This window comes from Ambystoma mexicanum, chromosome 7q, assembly GCF_040938575.1.
Source record: "Ambystoma mexicanum isolate Mex_15411 chromosome 7q, UKY_AmexF1_1, whole genome shotgun sequence".
Taxonomy (NCBI): domain Eukaryota; kingdom Metazoa; phylum Chordata; class Amphibia; order Caudata; family Ambystomatidae; genus Ambystoma; species Ambystoma mexicanum.
Window position 1 is genome coordinate 691,730,023 of NC_090941.1, and position 17,661 is coordinate 691,747,683.

The following is a 17,661-nucleotide window of genomic DNA, read 5'->3' on the forward strand; positions in this document are numbered from 1 at the left end:
TGGGAGATGATGTCCTCTAGCTTGGAGGTCAGCCAGGACAAGCAATCCATCAGCTTTGTATTTGCCTCCTGGAACATTCTGCACTTCAGAAGAGTGTCACTGAAGAGACGCTACACATTTCCAGATGCATGCACACACCTTATATGGACGTTAAGTCTATACAATCTCCCTTAGCGGCTTTTAGCCAGTCACACTTCCAACTTACTATGCCGCAGACATGATAGGAATCAGTTGACAAACAACTCTACATATAATTATTTTTTGATAATGGGATAGTTGTTATCGGTGTCTATCAGGATACTGTAGGCAAGTGCCATTTCTTCAGTAGCCTGCAGTTCAATAGGCTACCACCACTAGAGTCTCTGCTTACTTCTGTCCTCATCCCATGCACCAATTGCTCAGGAAGGGACATTCTCAAAATAAATGTTCACCTTTTTGCATTCTTCAACCCATACAAAAGTCCTGCTCTTCTGCAACAGTACCCTTAGCTTTACAATGTTTTTGGCCTAGTTCTGCATGAACCTGGAATAAGAATCTGGCATGACGGGAAGTAATATGAGCACCTCCTTGTTCCACGAGTCTGACATGTCTATTAGATAACTCCTGAGTTCTATGTCCCTCGCCAATATGACATGGCCACCATACACTATATGGTCATTCACAATTTCCATTTTTCTCTGCTTAATGGCAAGCCACTTTCGCTCAGAATATGCACTGCTATGTCCAACCTCTTGTCATGTTCTTCCATCATCGCTCCAAACACCAGAATGTCATCTTGACAGACTATCCCATATTCACCTTTAAAGAGGTGGTGCATGAACCGTTGAAAGACGGACACTGCTGGTGCCGAACCAAAGGTCATGATGATGCATTGGTGCCACCAATCCAGTGCGATAAATGACATGAGTGTATGAGAAATTGCCATCTGGCAAGGGTTTATCAGACACAATTGAGCATGGTCAGGAAAAACCCAGAGAGAAAAACCACTAAATCCTGACAGTCAATTAACACAAAATTAGTTAAGATGACTGCTACTTTGATACTTATTTAATATATAAGCAGCAAGTGTTATATACAGAGTAGGTAAACATGGGGTACTCAACAAAATACATGGAACAGACATGGCGTGATACATAAATAACAAGACCCAATACACATTTTGACCTTGCTCAATTGTTGTCAATAAACGTTTACCTACCTGGGTAAAGCAAGGCATTAACCAGGTGCCCTTTTTATATATCTGGCAAGGGTGCAAAGCCCTGCTTTTTTATTTTTATTACCTACAATGATGCAGTGATTCCTTCTTCGAAGGGGTAGTCTACTAACCAGATACCCATTGTTGCAACTCCATACAAAAATCATAGTGCACTTCTGCCCTGCTGCATCAGTAGCCTGATCAGCAGTACCCGCTCTGCTCATGGTGCAGAGCAAGTTCAAAGGTCACAAGATGCCCACTCAACCACTGCAGTGACAGCACAATCAAGGCAGTACAGGGGTGACAATTTAAGATATGCCCACTCTACCCAAACTATGACTATCATAAGTAACCCATGCTCATGGCAGGGTAATCTTTAAGAATAAGCTATGCCTGAGTTTAGGCATAGTGTATGGCTATACCTATGATCATGGCTGCCACAAACCAATTGATGTTGCACTTGTGCCACCTCCTTTAGTCAGCTCTGCTGTGGTAGGGAAAGTGTATTAGGGTCAGAAAGGCTGATACTGCCACCTGGCAGGACAGAAACCCAGAGGACTCAGCCTTTCTTTGATTATCTTTGTGAGGGACAGTAGTCCCTTCCCCCAGAGACTGCTGCACAGCAGGCAGGGGCCCTCAGCCCAGGTATCAAATCAGTACACCCATTCACGGGGACTGGTCTCACACGAGGGTGTGCACGTCTAAATTTATTTTGTTGTCAGTAGGAGGTAACGGGTCGGGAGTAGGATAGGCAGGAGTGTTCCGGACAATGGAAGAAGCTTTCCACCATCTTGTTCCTTGCTGTTCCTCTTTCCCTTTCCTGTATCCTACCGTTCCCCTCGAGCAAAGCACTTTGAGTGCAAGGTCAAGAGGGCAAAGTCCACTCCTACCAGGAACAGGGATTGGTCCCCTAAAGTAGGCTAGCTTTAGACCAAGGTTGTCCAACATACGGCCCGCGGGCCACAATGCGGCCCGCCAAGCCATTTTATGTGGCCCGCGAGGTCGTATGTTGGACAACTCTTGAGTAAAAAAAAAAACTTTTTTTTTTTTAAATGTGCCTGTGCGCAAAACTGTAACTTCCTCTGGTAACCCCATGGGGTCAACAGAGGTAGTTACAGTCCTCAGCCACGGAGCGTTAATTTATTTATTTATGCAATGTTTGTCGGATATCTGACAAACATTGCAGAAATATATAAATTTGTCAGGAAGATCTTGGGACTTGATGATGGAGGAAGGAGACACTAATTTGTATCACGGCATAGTGAGGGTTACCTCGGGAATACCATTCATTTTCAGTGAGCGCGGGTCCATACAATTGCCCAGTACTCCCACAAACTATGAACAATGGTATTAATATAGCAGCAATTACTTTGCATTTAAATATCCCATTTCAGGCATGTAGGACCCACCATGCAAGAGAGGAACGGGCTCCGGCCCAGATATGCCCGTTCCTCTCTTGCATGGTGCTCCGAGGGGCAAAAGGCGGGCCGAGATGTAGGGAGGAGGTGGTGAGGTGAGGAGAAGAGGGTGCTGGCCCGGGCGAAGGATTATGTGGACAGGTGCTGTGCAGCAGTTCCTCTTGGTGTGGGCAGCACAGCGGATTCCTGAAACCCTGATTAGCCGTGGGCTGCTGCTCAGAGGGCCATTGTGCGGAGTTACTTTTAAGGTTTGTCATCTCTGGACATATGTTTAGCAGGGGTTGCAGCGACACAGCCTGTCTGCCCCAAAAATCGTTCTTTTGACTTGCGAATGTCACCGAAGATGAACCTTTATCAGCTGAGTAATTTGACCTTTGCAGTGCTTTTTTTCCTCGTCTTGAGACAAAGAAGAACAGCGGGAGCTCAGTTACGTTTTCATCTAAGCACAGTGCGGATTGATGAAAATGTCCATGCATTATACCAAGTACATTGGACATTATAGATGTGGCCAGTGGGGTATCAAAGCATGGCGAATACCACATGTACAGCACAATGTTACCCTAGTAGGGCCCCAATAACACACTGCAACCTGCAAATGGGCCTTAGTGGACCGCCTGCCAAGGTTTCTGGAAGTTGCTTATGATCTTGATCTGTGATCTATGATATGATCTGATATGATAGGTTATTTATAACATGCTTAATACCCATGCAGCAGTGATCCCAATCATAAAAGTGAAACAGGCAAGCCCAACAGGTATAATTTATTCACTCTTTTGGTAGCGCAGTCTGAGGGCAGCCTATACCCTTCAGGAGAGGTGTGAGCTGATACTGTTGCAACACAAAAAACAATAGTACTATGTTGCCAAAATACCTTAGTTCTTGTCTTTCGGAACTCAGCAGAGCCAGGCTTTTCAGCATCAGACCAGAAGCATGGGTGCCTTTGCGCTGGGCTGGGGTCAAGTCGGAGAGCAGCAGCGATGGGCCCCAATGAAGCAGTTCTGTTTGGCAGTGGTGCTGATTTGTGGGTAGACAACGCTGGGAACAGTAGGCCATGCCAAGTGGATGGCAGTGGAAGAGTCAGTGACCTCTGGGCCCGGACAAGGGAATACTTGTCTTTGGCACTGTGCAGGCTTGGCTGACACAACAGGCCATATGGTTACGGCAAAGATGTCAAAGCTTCAGCATTGTCATTGAGCAGAACTCTGAGATTCAGGGGTGGTGGAGCGTCGAGCTCCAGGATGATTATGATGGTTTCAATGGGGCCAGCACTGAGCAGCTCTGCTCAGGAGGGCCATGGGCCCGTGTGGGGCCGACAGGCCAGTGGGCAGACTGCAACAGGCCTGCTCGAGCCATCCTGCTATTTATACAAATCTCAGGCCGAGCAGGGCCTGATGGGAGAAAAGAACTGCGCTACAATCTGCTCTTCTGCTGGGCTCTGCCTGTTGGAGCTTCCCCCTACACGCGGGATAGGCAGCTCTGCAGGTGCTCAGAGCTTCCGGGGGGCAGGGGGTTGGGGCTGGGTCAGGGCCTGCCTTCTCACCCTCGCTTAGCGGGGCTTCCCAGAACTGACCCAACCCCTGCCCTCTTGCATGCAACTCATACTTAGCTGGCAGGGGAGAATCTGATCTCAAGGGCAGATCTCCCAGGGTGAGGCTTACCCATTGCACATCGGATTTGCTGACCCCTGCTACGTTCCCAAATGCGGGATACATGACTGCATTATTTCTGGTAGTGGGGGACTGCGTTTGCGCTCTCCCCCTGATTTATTGGTGAAAGAAAAGGTAAAGTGTGCACTAGGCCTGCCAGGTTGCATACTTTAAATTGTGCTCACATTGCGTTTCTTCAATTAGGTTCACCTTTGGGTGATCGCTTTTCCGCATTTTATCTGTTGAATTATGCTTCTTTTATCACCACAGAAGTAATGTGTAATACAGAGATAAACTGCCATATGTATTGGGCACACTGCACATGCTCAGGCAGCATCAACCATGCTTTGTACAGGACAATGCTGGCCTAAATTGGGAACGGCCAGCATAGACATGTTGCTACAGGGGCATATTTTGGGTACAACCAGCATGACAATGTGTTACATCAGTGACAGTGCTGTCTTACACTGTGGACACATTGATCATTAAAATGTGTTGTGTTATAAAATGTTCTTTTCTGCTGTTGGTGACATGGAATTTTCATGTTCCCCTTTAGAACTGTTTGTAAATTTATGGCTTTTTGGTCACCTTTTCTGCTGTAAAATGCACCATTTCAACCCCATAAAGAAAAAAAATTCTTGGGGGGGGGAACCCCCCCAAACCCTCCCTATAACCTTGTAGCTCCCTCGCAACGCACGGTCGCCCCCACTATTTCAGACAAATATGAACACATAGACACTGAAAGAAATCACGAGCAACTAACCTTTGATCACTGCCCATGACACCAAAAGCTATCTTTGGGACTGCATGGCTGTCACTACCTGTGATGCTATTGTGGCAAAGGTCCCACAATATTGCTTTTTAATATACTGCTTTGGGTGAGGTTGTTGACTTTTGGCTCGCCGGCCCACTGGGTGACAAAAAGTTAATGCTTCAACCCCACATTCAAAAAGGTTGGACAAGCCTGCTTTAGACCAATCACTTGAAGACTCATGCCCTTAAAAGAAGGAGTCTTGCACCCCTTCAACAGAATATCTTCAGTTCCTTGAGGATACTTTAAGGATGAAGAGACGTTCTGTGGACTCTCACCTCGATTTCCTTTGGGACAGTTGCACTGTCCAAAACACTCCACCAGATTTGAATAAGGAGCCATCCAAAACAGAAGGAAGATCTGTTCCCTAACCACGTCCTAGGGAGTATCGGGAGTGACCAGTGCTGTCGACCAGGACCCGAGCAACCAATCTGCAACATATCTTCTGTGCCAGAAGAGCAGACCCTGAAGTGGAGTATCCTCTCATCAAGCTCTTTGCAAAGACCTCACAGACACCCAGAGGGCCAGCCCAGCGAAGCTCCCTGATCACCTGCACCAAACTGGTTGTTCTTTGTTCCCCACATCCTGAATAAGAGGGAATGCACTGGTGCTAGTATCTGTGCTCCTCCATCCAGCCAAACGATTGCACCGCATCTCCATCAGCCCAACACAGAATCGCGTCCTAGCAGACCAATTCCACTGTGAGGTCAACGCCAGCAACCAAATCTCTGGAGGGTAACACGTTGATCCTAACCACAGGTTACCACATTGCCGGGCCCAGCTAGCATGAGAACCGCTGCCTCCTTGCTTGCACTTCAGTGCCCCCTTTATCACCACTCTATCACTGCCAGCCGCCGGCTCAACTCGCTGGAGTGTCACTTGCTGACCTCTGCCTGTGGCTGAAGTCCGACTTGGCTGGGTCAATGTTAAAGCATTCTTGGTACTGATCCTGACCTGCAGCACTTGAATCGCCACCATTTGACCACACCGAGCACCAGCATTCACCCCTGCTCAATGCCCACTTGCTGCTAGGGCCTCCGCGTTCCAACATGACCGACTGAGCCTGATAAGCTTGCATGAACGTTCAACACGGGTCTGATGGATCAGCCCACCAAGAGCCAAATTTAGGTACTGTGGCATTATCCTGCCCCATCTGGTTCACTTGGGCCCTAGAGACTGGTTAGGTCACGATCACCCCTGTCTTCACCAAGATATCTTACCTGCCACCCCTGGAACTAAGCTCAAAATGGTACTTTCTACAGTCTGTCACATCTTCTCTGACTTCCCTCTGGGTGGGTTTTTGTACAGTAATCTCTTTTCTTTCTACTTGCTGATGGTGTGCTTTATTAAAGTATTTATATTTTGATAGAACCTTGTTTAGACATTCCCTTTATTTTGGACTGTGATATTGTGTTGTTTGGGTTACTCCTGGTTCACCTCCACACCCCTCTTATGAGTATAGCCTGCCCTCGGCCTGCAATAACACAAAAGGCAAAGGAGGTATATATTTTTTTTTAATTTTATTTTATTGACTTTAGTTTTGTAAAGAAAAACAAACTTTTTTGTCACATTCAGTTCATTTATACTCCCTAGCCCACGTCAGGCCATTATTCCATTTTTCCTTTAAGTTAGGCGAGCGTGGGCATAATGGATCAACTGAAGTTAAACCGTGTTTTTGGCGAGCTAATGATTTGCAGTAGTTTATGTCAGTAGCATGTCCATAAAGTTAATCACATTGCAGGTTAGTTGTGCATTTCTTCCTGTTATCAGATACGACCACCATTCTTCCATGTTGCCGTTTTTAGGGGCATAGCGTTCGAGATGAAGAGTGCGCTGTTCAGTGATTTGTGTACATTCGATTATGAGATGTTTAATAGATTCAGGTTCCTGCTTACAGAAGCGACAGTTTGCATCAGTTGTCGTGGGATCTTTTATTCTTCTTTTATATAGCTTGGTGTTGGACAAGTTAAGGCGAAGCCTTAAAAATTGATTCCGATGATATTGAGAGGGAAACTTGGCCAGATATTTCGGTAGGTTACCTCTTTCCTGTGCGCACAATCCAAAGTCTAGTCCAGTGGATAGTGCTGCTCGCCTTTCCGCGTTTTTAATCCACTTGGCTTGCATGAATTTTGTTTTAGCCTGTTTTGGCATCTGTAGCACCAGAGTCATTTTTATGTTTGCGTCTTCCAGGATGTTTAATAGATTTTCTTCCCAGCTTTTTAGCATAGATGCAGATGCGTCAGGTTTTTTGTTAGCCAGGATTGTATAGGTGGTTGCTACCGGCACCATTCTGAATTTTCTTAGCAGTAATATGGATTTCCATTGTATGGTAGAGTGCAGGGAGTCAAGGCCAAGTTCGTGTCTCACAGCCACCATTGAGACACAGTGTGGTAATTGGAGGACTTTGCGCCAAAAGCAACCTTCAACTTGTGCCCATAGGCTTGCCCTGATATTCCACCCTGTTTCGCTCCCAAAACATATTGCTGGTATCACTTTCTGTAAGTAAAAGGTCATTACGGGTTGGAGTGAGAATTTCCCGTAGTTTAAATGTAGTTTACGACCTTGCAGGGCAAACATTTTCATGCGCTGGATGATTTCATTTGTCCAGCTCCACTCTCTTATTGAATCATTAAATGAAACACCCAGATATCGGATGGCTTCTGTTTTTGCTAATATTTCTTTGTCGATATGCCAGTTAAACCTCGGTTTTCTTAACTTGTTTCCTGTTCCAAGAACCATCACTTGCGTTTTGTTTGCATTTATCCTTAGATGGTTTTCTGTTAGGTAGGTTTGCAAAGCTGTTAGTGATCGTTGTAGGCCTATTTCGGTGCAATCAAGCAGCACTATGTCATCCGCATAGATTATATGTGTTACGTGTGTGCCGTTGATTTTTGGGGGAAAGCACCTCGTTAGAGCAAAAGCTTCAGGTAGATCTGAGATAAAAAGTTTAAACAGAGTGGCTGCTAGTGGGCATCCTTGCTTCACCCCCTGTGTGGTTTTTATTTCATCGGTTAGTTCTCCTTCTGCATTTAGACGCACGCGGATACTGGTTTTGGTATGTAGTGCCACTAATGGGGCTAGTAGTTCGTTGGGACATCCCCATTTTTTTAGTTTGTGCCACAGCAGGTTCCGGTTTATGCAATCAAAGGCCTGTTTTAGATCGATAAACGCTAAATACAACCTTTTTTTCTGTTTTATTGCATTTAGTTTAGCTAGATTTAGTAGAACTAAATTAAGTTCCACTCCGACTCCTTTGGTGAATCCAGTTTGTCTCTCATCGTAGATCTTATTCAGTTTTGCCCACCTTTCAATTTTTTCTTGGAGGAATGTGGCAAATATCTTCCCCATAGTGTCAAGCAAGGCTATGGGGCGATAGTTTGCAGGATCGTCTTTGTTTCCTCTTTTAAACACTGGAACGATTATTGCTTTTGTCCATGAGCAAGGAATTTTAGATGTTCGGGCAATCTGGTCGAATAGCACCTTGATGAACTTTGTCCAGCTTGCTATATTTGTTTTGAGCATGATGTTAGATACTCCATCAGGGCCAGCGGCACGTGAAGATTTTAGCTTTTGAATTGCGTGTGAGATGTTCTCGAGTGATTCTTTTACATCCCAGATATATTGATCTGTTTTTAGATTTGAGGTTTTAACATCGCCAATATTATTAAAAACAGTATCATAATGAGTTATCCAGGAGGATGCATTCACGCCATTTGTTAAGTAATTGGGTGGAGTCAAGCAACCATTGTTTATTATTTTCCAAATACTGGAGCTGTCTTTTTGAATTAAAAGACGCAGCATTAGTTCAGCTTGTTCTTGTCTTCGAATGATTTTGAACGATTTCAGCCAATTTCGATATTTTTGACGCCTGGTGGCTAAATGTTGTGATAGGTTTGTCCCTCCGTTAGCTTTTAATTTTTTTAAGTCACTGGCGAGTAGCTTTTTTGCTTCACTTAGTGCTGGGCTAAATGGATGGGTGTGGTCTCTCGTCGTTTTCTTGTTTGTATTTCTATGCGGATCCAGGAAAGGAGTATATTCTATGTGTACATTTGTGGAGCATGCCTCCATAAAGGCTAAGGTTATTTTGTCAATTTGTTTATTGTTTATTTTTAAGCGGTTTAGTGAGGAGTTGATGTCTAATTTCGTGGGGTAACAGTGTAGCGTTGTTGTTAAGCTCGTAAACCATGATAGAATAAGTGGGTTATGATCACTATTGGGCTGTTGCCTTACTTGTAAATCAGAGATCAAGGCATGCAAGTTAACCGATACCCATATGTAGTCTAAGGTTTTAGATAGGCCACCACGTTGCCATGTTGCTGCAGCAGGGATATCTCCTTTTGTACTCCCATTTAGCAACACACAATTACGAGCGGATATTTCGTGTGTCCATTTTGTGCTCCGATCCGACCTTTCAGATGGGATCACTTGTGTAGTGTCCATATCGGATTGGTTAGGTGTTTTGAACCAAGAAAAGTTTAGATCTCCGCAGATTAGTATGAATGGTGCGACAAATGCTGCATGGCAATTATCTATTTGGGTAGTTATTGACCTCAAATAGTCATCATCTGTAATCATTGCGGGATTCCAGTAAGTGTTTACCAGCATCAGATGTTGTTTTCCTTTTAGTCCGTGTATGGTGTGGGGCAACGCTTCAAGCGTGATTGCTTGAACAAATAAATTTGGGTTCTGGATGTCGATTACTTTCCATCCTGATGAATTTTTTATCATGGCGAGAAGGCCGGAGAAAGGCCTTCCCAGTGCGTTTTTGCCTGCTTCGTTTAAGTATGTTGTATATCCGTCGCAGGAGGGTGTCTTTCTGAGCCAAGTTTCCTGGAAACAAATAAACAGGCTTCTGATGTCTAGCTCTCTTTCTTCACGGAATAGGTGAGCAAATCCTCTGGTGTTCCAAGTTGTTAATAGTTGGGTCACTTGTCTGGACCCTCCGTCATCCTATACATTGTTTTTTCGTCTATTTGTTTCGGAGGCCTGAGATGAGTGTTGTTTAAGTTGGTTTCTCAGGTCTTCTCTTTTCGTAGTAAGTGTCTTTATGTGATGGTCTTTTCCCTGTGTCGATTTATTTGAAACTGGAGAATCGATTGCTGTGGTTAGATTAAATCCATAGAACAGTAGGTCTTCTTTTGCGTCAAGAATTGGGCGTGCTACTGTTTTGGATTGCATATGCAGGATTACCCAATCTGATCTGGATTCTTTTTTGTATTCAACGATATTAATATCGTCAGATCGGATATTCCTCAAGGCAGGTATACTATGTAACAGCTTCATCACATTTGTTCTGTTGAGGTTTATTTCGTTTTTTTCCTCTAGAATATTTTCGAGCTCCAGTTTGTCTAGACTACCTGTATAATGGATCGGGTTGTTGCTTCTGCGTAGTGTGCCAGATTGATTTAGATTTTTGGTTTGGGCCTTTGTAAGTTTCGGGTTTAGATTTAGTAGTGAATTTCCAGGTGAGCTTTGGGAGCGTCTGTTTGTTTCTGTCTTATTCGTTCCAAGAGTTTCTCGCCGTTTTTCAACTTCTTTTGGCCGTCGCCCAGCTGGGCCTAAAGGATAGCGATCTGAGTGTGCATCTCTTTCTTCTCTTCTAGATGGTATTAAAGTGATCTGTTCTTTTTCTGACGGGTCGTGTGCCTTGGAAACATCATTGCGATCTTGTTCGTCGTCGACAGAGTAGGTTGATAGATCGCAAAGATCAATTTCCTCTTCTATGGATCGATCTTCCGACGGACTGATGTCGTCTCTTCTATGTTTGATGGGTGGTTCTTTGTTATTTATGCGGTAAACAGTATCCGGCCTAACATTTTCATGCGCGTCATTTTTTTTTCCCACAACCTTAGATTTTTGTATCACTGGTCGCGGCGGTGTATTCAAGTTTCTTATAAATTTTTTTGCCTCGTTTGTTCGTGGACGTTTTATAGCCGAACTACTCTTTTGAGTTTTCGAGGTAGTGGATTGAGTTGTTTTCAATTTCTCTACTGGTTTTGCTGTTTGTATGGTTTTTGCTGTGCCCGAAAAAATGTCAAAAGAGATTTTCTTCTCCGTTGGTGCTGCTTGGTTCACCAGTGTGATCAGTGATATAGGTGGCATTTCATTCTGCTTTACGCCAACTGTCACCTCAGCAGCTTCTTTTTGAATGGTAGATCTTCTTTGGGCTTCAGTCGAAGTAGCAGAGCTTATTCTATTGTTTATTTTGGTCCCAGATTCAACGCTAGGGAGCATTGTTTTCTTGAATTGGTTGTTTTCCTTATTCTTGTTTGCTATTATGTCACCGCTAGTCGCAATGTCTGTGAGTTTTTCCTCCAGGTTGATTTGTTGTTTACGTGGGGAATCATGACTCTCTTGTTGTTTAGGCATCTTCTCATGATCAACATGACTCAGTTTGCCTACTATAGGCTCTCTCATTAAGTTGGTGAGTGGTTGTACTGTAACATTATGTCTGAGCCACTTGGTGCACTCTACTAAGGCTTCAGCAAGATCTAATTTTTCGTGTGCCTCCCGTCGTGTGATTTCATTTAGACGAGAGTGCCATTGGTGGGTCGACGCAGCCTCAAGGTCCAGACGATTGCATAGATGTTGGTTTCCCTTTTCTAAAGTCAACAGTTTGTTGTTTAACATTGTTAGAATGGCGTTTTGGTCCTGTACCGATTCTTTTATTGACTCATATAATTTCATGAATGGCATGAGTGCTATTGAAGTGGCCGCTAGGACATTGTTATGGATCTGAATTCCGGCTGCGATGGAAATGTTTCCTTTGCTGATCATGTGATTTTCAGGGCTTTTAGTTTCGTTTTGGTCCGATGGCCCATTTTCGGTCGAGTTGTTTTCTATCTGATTTACATTGTGTTCATCGTGTTTTTTGCGTTCCATTTTTTCCTGTCGGTTGATTTGTTGATGGGCGTCTAGAGCATCTAGGTTCAGTTGGCTTACTGTGGAACCGAGATATGGTGAGGAAGGTGTTTTTTTTTTTAAAGTATGTTTTGCTTCTTTACGTAGAGTGCTTGCCATGCAACCAGGTGTTTGATCATTGGCATTGTTGGCTGAAAAGCTTTCATTTAAGCGCTCACGCATTAGATTAAAATCTGATTTGAGACGGGCAGTTAGCCGTGCTTCTCGCGCAGCAATGTCGAAGGACATGGATGTATTCACGTTTGGTGTCAACTGTGATTTTAACTTGTTGTTTCCACACCTTGCCCCGGCAACAGGTGCGGCATTGCTATTTGCGTCGGTGGATGTGCGTCTAACTACTTTTTCCGCAGTGCATGTTGTTACTTGCGTAGTTATATGCAATTGAGAAGCTTCTTTTTGAATGGGAGGCCTCAAGTCAGATAATTTTGCTGTTCCTTGAAACTCTCGTAAACTAGAGTGACCATGCAGCGCCACTGTGTTATTTGATATATCATCAGATTGTTTTTCGGGAGATTTTAGACTTCCAACTGATGGGGACCGCATTGCCAATAGATCTGCATCAGTGATATCAAATGAGAAGGACTCAGAGGCGTCTAGGTATACTGTTGGAGGATGTTCTGGCAAATCGATTCGCACAATTATAGGGAGAGCAGGCGGGCGTGTTGAATATTCAATCTTACTGTGTTCATTGTGCTCTTTTTGACGCTCTGCAGACATTGGACCTTTAATCTCGGATACCGGGAGCATTACCGGTTGCCCATTAAAGTTTGCTCTTTGCTGATGGGCCATTTCAGGGTTTGTGTCTGTGTAGGCGTAGTGAGTTTTGTTGTTCGCCTCAGGTAGCGCCAATACAGGCGAGATGTCAGTTCCAGCTCCCACTTCCACTCCCACTCTTCCCGCTCTTCCCTCTGTTGCGACTACAACCTCTGCTATCGCAGCTGTCGTTGAGGGTGGTGATGTAATAGATGATGGCAATAATAGACAGACTGAAGATTCAGTTTGTAAAGTGCTAGGAGAACCATCATTCAGAGTCTCTGAAGATGTCTCCACTGGGCGATCAAAGGCACGCAGCTCTGCCTTTTGGGGCAACGTATTTAACGTGAGATTGAGTACGTTTGTCTTACCTTGCTCCTTTTTAGAAATCTGCTTCCGCAGCCGATTTCGCGTGTGTGCTCCCACGCCTGATGTCTCCTCGCCTGGGGATGGATCCATCTGAACCGAGCCCCTTACGCTCATTAGTCAACCCCAGATATCTCAGACGCTCAGCTGTTCAGAAGCGTAGTAGGGCGGACTGGGCAGATTCGATCTTTACTGCCGGGCTCCGCGACGATTACTTTCCGATGCCTTCCAGAGCCAAACAGCAGCAAAACAGCGTAGATTCAAAAACGAAGCACCGCCCTTGACTCGCACCGGGCTTCACGCCGCAAGGGCTCAGGGCTCTTCGTTTTACTTCCTGGCTCCAGGGGGCGTGGCTTGCCGCTCAGGAAACCTTAAAGGAGAAAGACTCCTTTTCTGTCCTGCAAGCGCAAGCTTCGAGTTTTTCGAGTTTTCCAAAAGTCGCCAAGTAAGAGGGAAACGCTGTGGAAACGCTGTGGCTCACACTCCACTCCACTCCAATGGTCTATAGTCCAGACCAGACAGAGCCACAGCAGCAAAACAGCGTAGATTCAAAAACGAAGCACCGCCCTTGACTCGCACCGGGCTTCACGAGGTATATATCTTAACTGTCCCTGTTTTACCTTTATGATTGCGTTGAGTTTTGGTTTGAAGAAGTGTGAGAGCTGAGCAACCCATTTTGTCCCTTCTCGCCCTTGTACTCCTGCAAGGCAGAATCCAATTTGTCACAGAGTGCCCCTATGTTTGAGTGTAGTATAACATGGCAAGAGGCTCATGTCAAATCAAATGTCAAAAATACCCTTGCTTCTTCTAAGGTAACTAGCACCTCATTTAATTTGTCAGTGGGTGCTTGCCCAATATCACAATGCAATTTAGAGCTCTTAGTTCTATACATAATCTTAATTTCCATGTAGGCTTCCACAACACAAGAAGTGGGGAAAAACCTTCTGAGGGAGCTATGCATTCTATGATCCCTTCTTCTTCTAGTTTCATCAGTAGTTCTTCAATTCCTATGTCACTGAAATGGAGCCAAGTCTCACTCTATGTGCCAAAGGCCTGGCATCATTGCATAGTATTATCTTGTGGGTGAATCTCCTGAGTCAGCCTACTCCTTTATGGAACACATGGTCACGGGGCTCCTTGCAAATCATGACTACTTCTACAGCAGTGGGGTCTCAATTATAGTCTATGATTTTTTATTAGGACTATCTTAGTTAGGGATGATAGCGGTGCTCAATGCAAAGCCTGGGTAGCTTTGTCTGTCTAATGCTTAGCATGGGAATTGACCTCTACTCAGACACATTTTTATTTGCATCGGGTCTCTTCTTGAAGCTCAATTTTGACCAATATCAAACTGTATGCTTGATGTGTCTACCCACGTATGCTATCAGATCAACCCATTGTTTCCGCAGCATGACTAGCAAGGCTTCCAAGTGCCAGATAGCACAAGGCACTGTTACTTTTTTTTTAATAACACATGTTATTGGTTTTAAAGGTGTTTGGTGTCGTCTACACATTAAACATTATAATATAGGAGAGAAACAAAGGAAAGAATACATAAATCATTCAAAACGGAACCAAACAAAACAATCACAGATCCAGCATCACTGATAAACGTAATCCAGTGCATTTGATCCAACACATATAGTCTTCTTGTATTAGGATATTATACAGACATCGTTAGATTATTGTGCATCTTCCCATTTCTGCCAAATTTTTGGGGATTTTCTGGGCATCCCCTGGCAGTGTAGATAAGCTTCTCCATTGACATACACATGCTCACATCGGTTACCCAATGTTCGTATTGCGGGTTTACATTGGACCCCCAAAGCTGTGCTATATTGCGTTTAATTAGTCCCTTCGTTGTCGAAACAGTTTCTCAAAGCGTGTCATTTCTCCCTCTGCCTCAACACCTAACAGCATCAACTTAGGGTCTCTAGGGATGGTGTGACCCAAGACCGTGGATAGCAAGTCACAGCACTGTTGCCAGTATCGCTGGATCCGAGGGTACCCTCTTGCTGTACACAGCGTAAGCAGTTGGGGTCTGTGAACCTATTCAAGCGATAGAGAGCCACCCTTGGGTAGTACACTCTGTGTAGTATTTTAAACTGTATCAGTCCTATTCTGGCATAGAAGGTCGTCTCACGGATACAGCAAGATCTTCAGCCAATCTTCAGACAGTATTGGACCAAGATCACTCTCCCATTTTAGCTTCAGGTTGCTAAGTTCAGGCATTGCAAAGGAAGATATGGCATTATACGTCAGAGAGGTAACTATATTTGCAATACGGTCAAGGACAATTTTCCTCTCTAATGGGGTACACTCCGGCATGTGAGACAGCAGGTGTAGATGTGTGTGCAATGCATGTTTTAGCCGGATGTGGCGATATCGCTCAGTGTTGGGAAGACCGAACTGGGCAGTTAGGTCATCAAAGGGTGCCAGCTTGCCGTTTACAATAATATGTCCCACCTTGGTTATTCCCATTGCTTCCCAGCTCAGCCTTGTCGACAGTTTGTTTAGTTCGGGTAGATTTCTATTCCCCCACAGAGCTTGTACTGGAGTCATTTTTTCATCCCAACCAATATGTTTGTGAGAGTCTTTCCAGACCTGTGCCACGTGTGTGGACATAGTGCGAGGGAGGGGGGTTTCACTGTCTGATAGAGGCATCCCAGTGGAGATATATTTAGCATCACAGCAATCCCTGCTTTAATGTGGGGTATCTTTGTTTTCGTGTAATATATCATTGACCACTGCCATCTGACTAGCCCAGTAGTATACTTGCAGGTGTGGCAACCCAATACCTCCCTCCCAAATGGAGCGTTGAAGTGTTTGTCATGCTATCCGCGGGTGTCCTCCGCCCACAAAAACACTCTGAGAGTGCCATTGATTTTATGGAATTCTAGGGTCGGTACATAGAGCGGGGCATTCTGTAGGATGTACAGAAAACGGGGTAGGGACAACATTTTGAATAGTGCTGATCTCCCTAATAGGATTAATGGAAGTAGGATCCAGTGCTTCACATCCTCTAGAAATCTATCCATAATCGGGTGCAGGTTCCTCTCCACATAGCTTGTGAGATTGACAGTGATTTGGATTCCCAGATAATGGAAATGCTCATTTTCAATATGGTATGGCATGTTGTCCGGGATAACGCTCCCTGCACCTTTGATTTGAAAGAGTATGGATTTGGACCAGTTCACCCTTAGACCATTGAAGGACCAATATCTTTCTAATAGTTTGGCAACCACGGGGCAAGAGTTGATCGGGTCGCCCAAGTACACCAGAAGGTTGTCTGCATACAGTGAGACTAAATCTTCCCAGTCCTCTCGCCATCGGAAGCCTCTGCATGACGGCGTGCCTTTTAGCATTATAGCTAGGGGTTCAATTATCAGTGTGAAGAGCATTGCTGATAGGGGGCAGCCCTGTCTTGTTCCCTTGCCCAGTTGGTAGACCGTCAAGGGCCATCCATTTACCCTGATCTCAGCCTCCATGGATACCCATCTTGTGAATTGTTCCCCAAACCCCATTCGAAGCATAATTTCACATAGGGCTTCACAGAAGACCTAATGGAAGGCTTTTTCGAAATCGATCGCCAAGAGAGAAAAGGGTTCTTGAAGGGCGGGGGCCCTTTCTAGGGCTAAGTGAAGTCTGCGGAGGTTCATACGTGTCAACCGCTGCGGCATGAATCCATATTGGTATGGATGGATCAGTGAGGTAATCACCCTTTGTAGTCTGTTTGCTAATATTTTCGCCAGGATTTTTGTCTCACCGTTGATTAGGGAGATCGGTCTGTATGAACTACATCTTTCTGGGGGCTTGCCTGCTTTGGGAATTACATTTATACTAGCTTTCCTCAAATCGGGATACAGGGTTCCTTGCTCTCTACAGTTTAGGAACATTTTGAGTAGGTGTGGGGCCACCTCGTTCCCTCACAGCCTTTTCCAAATATCAATTAGAAACCTGTTCGGCCCAGGTGTCTTCCCGGATTGCAGTTGGGATATAGCTAGCATCACTTCATCTTCTGTGATGTCTGTTTCAAGGAGGGCTTTTTAGTTGGTGTTTAAGCGGGGGAGTGTGATCCCATCGAGCACTGTGACGTCTATGGGATTTTCTGGGAGATTATATAGTTCAGCATAATAAATTGCGAAACCATCTGCAATGTCGCAGTCAGCTTGTAATAGTTCTGCGCTTTCTGTTCTAATTTCTCGGACCTGTCGATGGCCATCATCCCTCCGCTCCAACCATGCCAGTAGATTGCCAGCTTTTTCACCCGTCTCATACAATCTTGCACACATCATCCTGTGTGCCTGTTTGGCATTGTCCAGACCTATGTTACAGAGGCGCTCTTGCTCCAGGAGGAGTGGTCGAGGTGTGTCAGGCGAGCCAGTTGCAACATACACTGTTTCTCTCTGCCGCACATCTTGCTCGGCCACCACTAGTGCCTGTCGGTGGGCTTTCCTGTGGGCTGACGACCAGGATAGGATCTCACCCCGGAGTACCGTTTTATATGCCTCTCATACTGTTGTTGTACTATCCACTGACCCGGTGTTCAGT

The 17,661-nt window shown here is 45.0% G+C and overlaps 1 protein-coding gene and 1 non-coding gene across 6 annotated transcripts in view; one reads left to right on the forward strand and one right to left on the reverse strand.

Annotated features, from left to right (window-relative positions):
* SGCG (sarcoglycan gamma) overlaps window positions 1–17,661 on the reverse strand; it is a 1,266,244-nt gene that overhangs the window by 296,747 nt on the left and 951,836 nt on the right. The gene's annotated exons all lie outside the window — the stretch shown is intronic.
* On the forward strand, window positions 4,212–4,373 carry LOC138528924 (U1 spliceosomal RNA). The gene has a single exon (XR_011284323.1). It is a non-coding gene; the product is annotated as a U1 spliceosomal RNA (small nuclear RNA).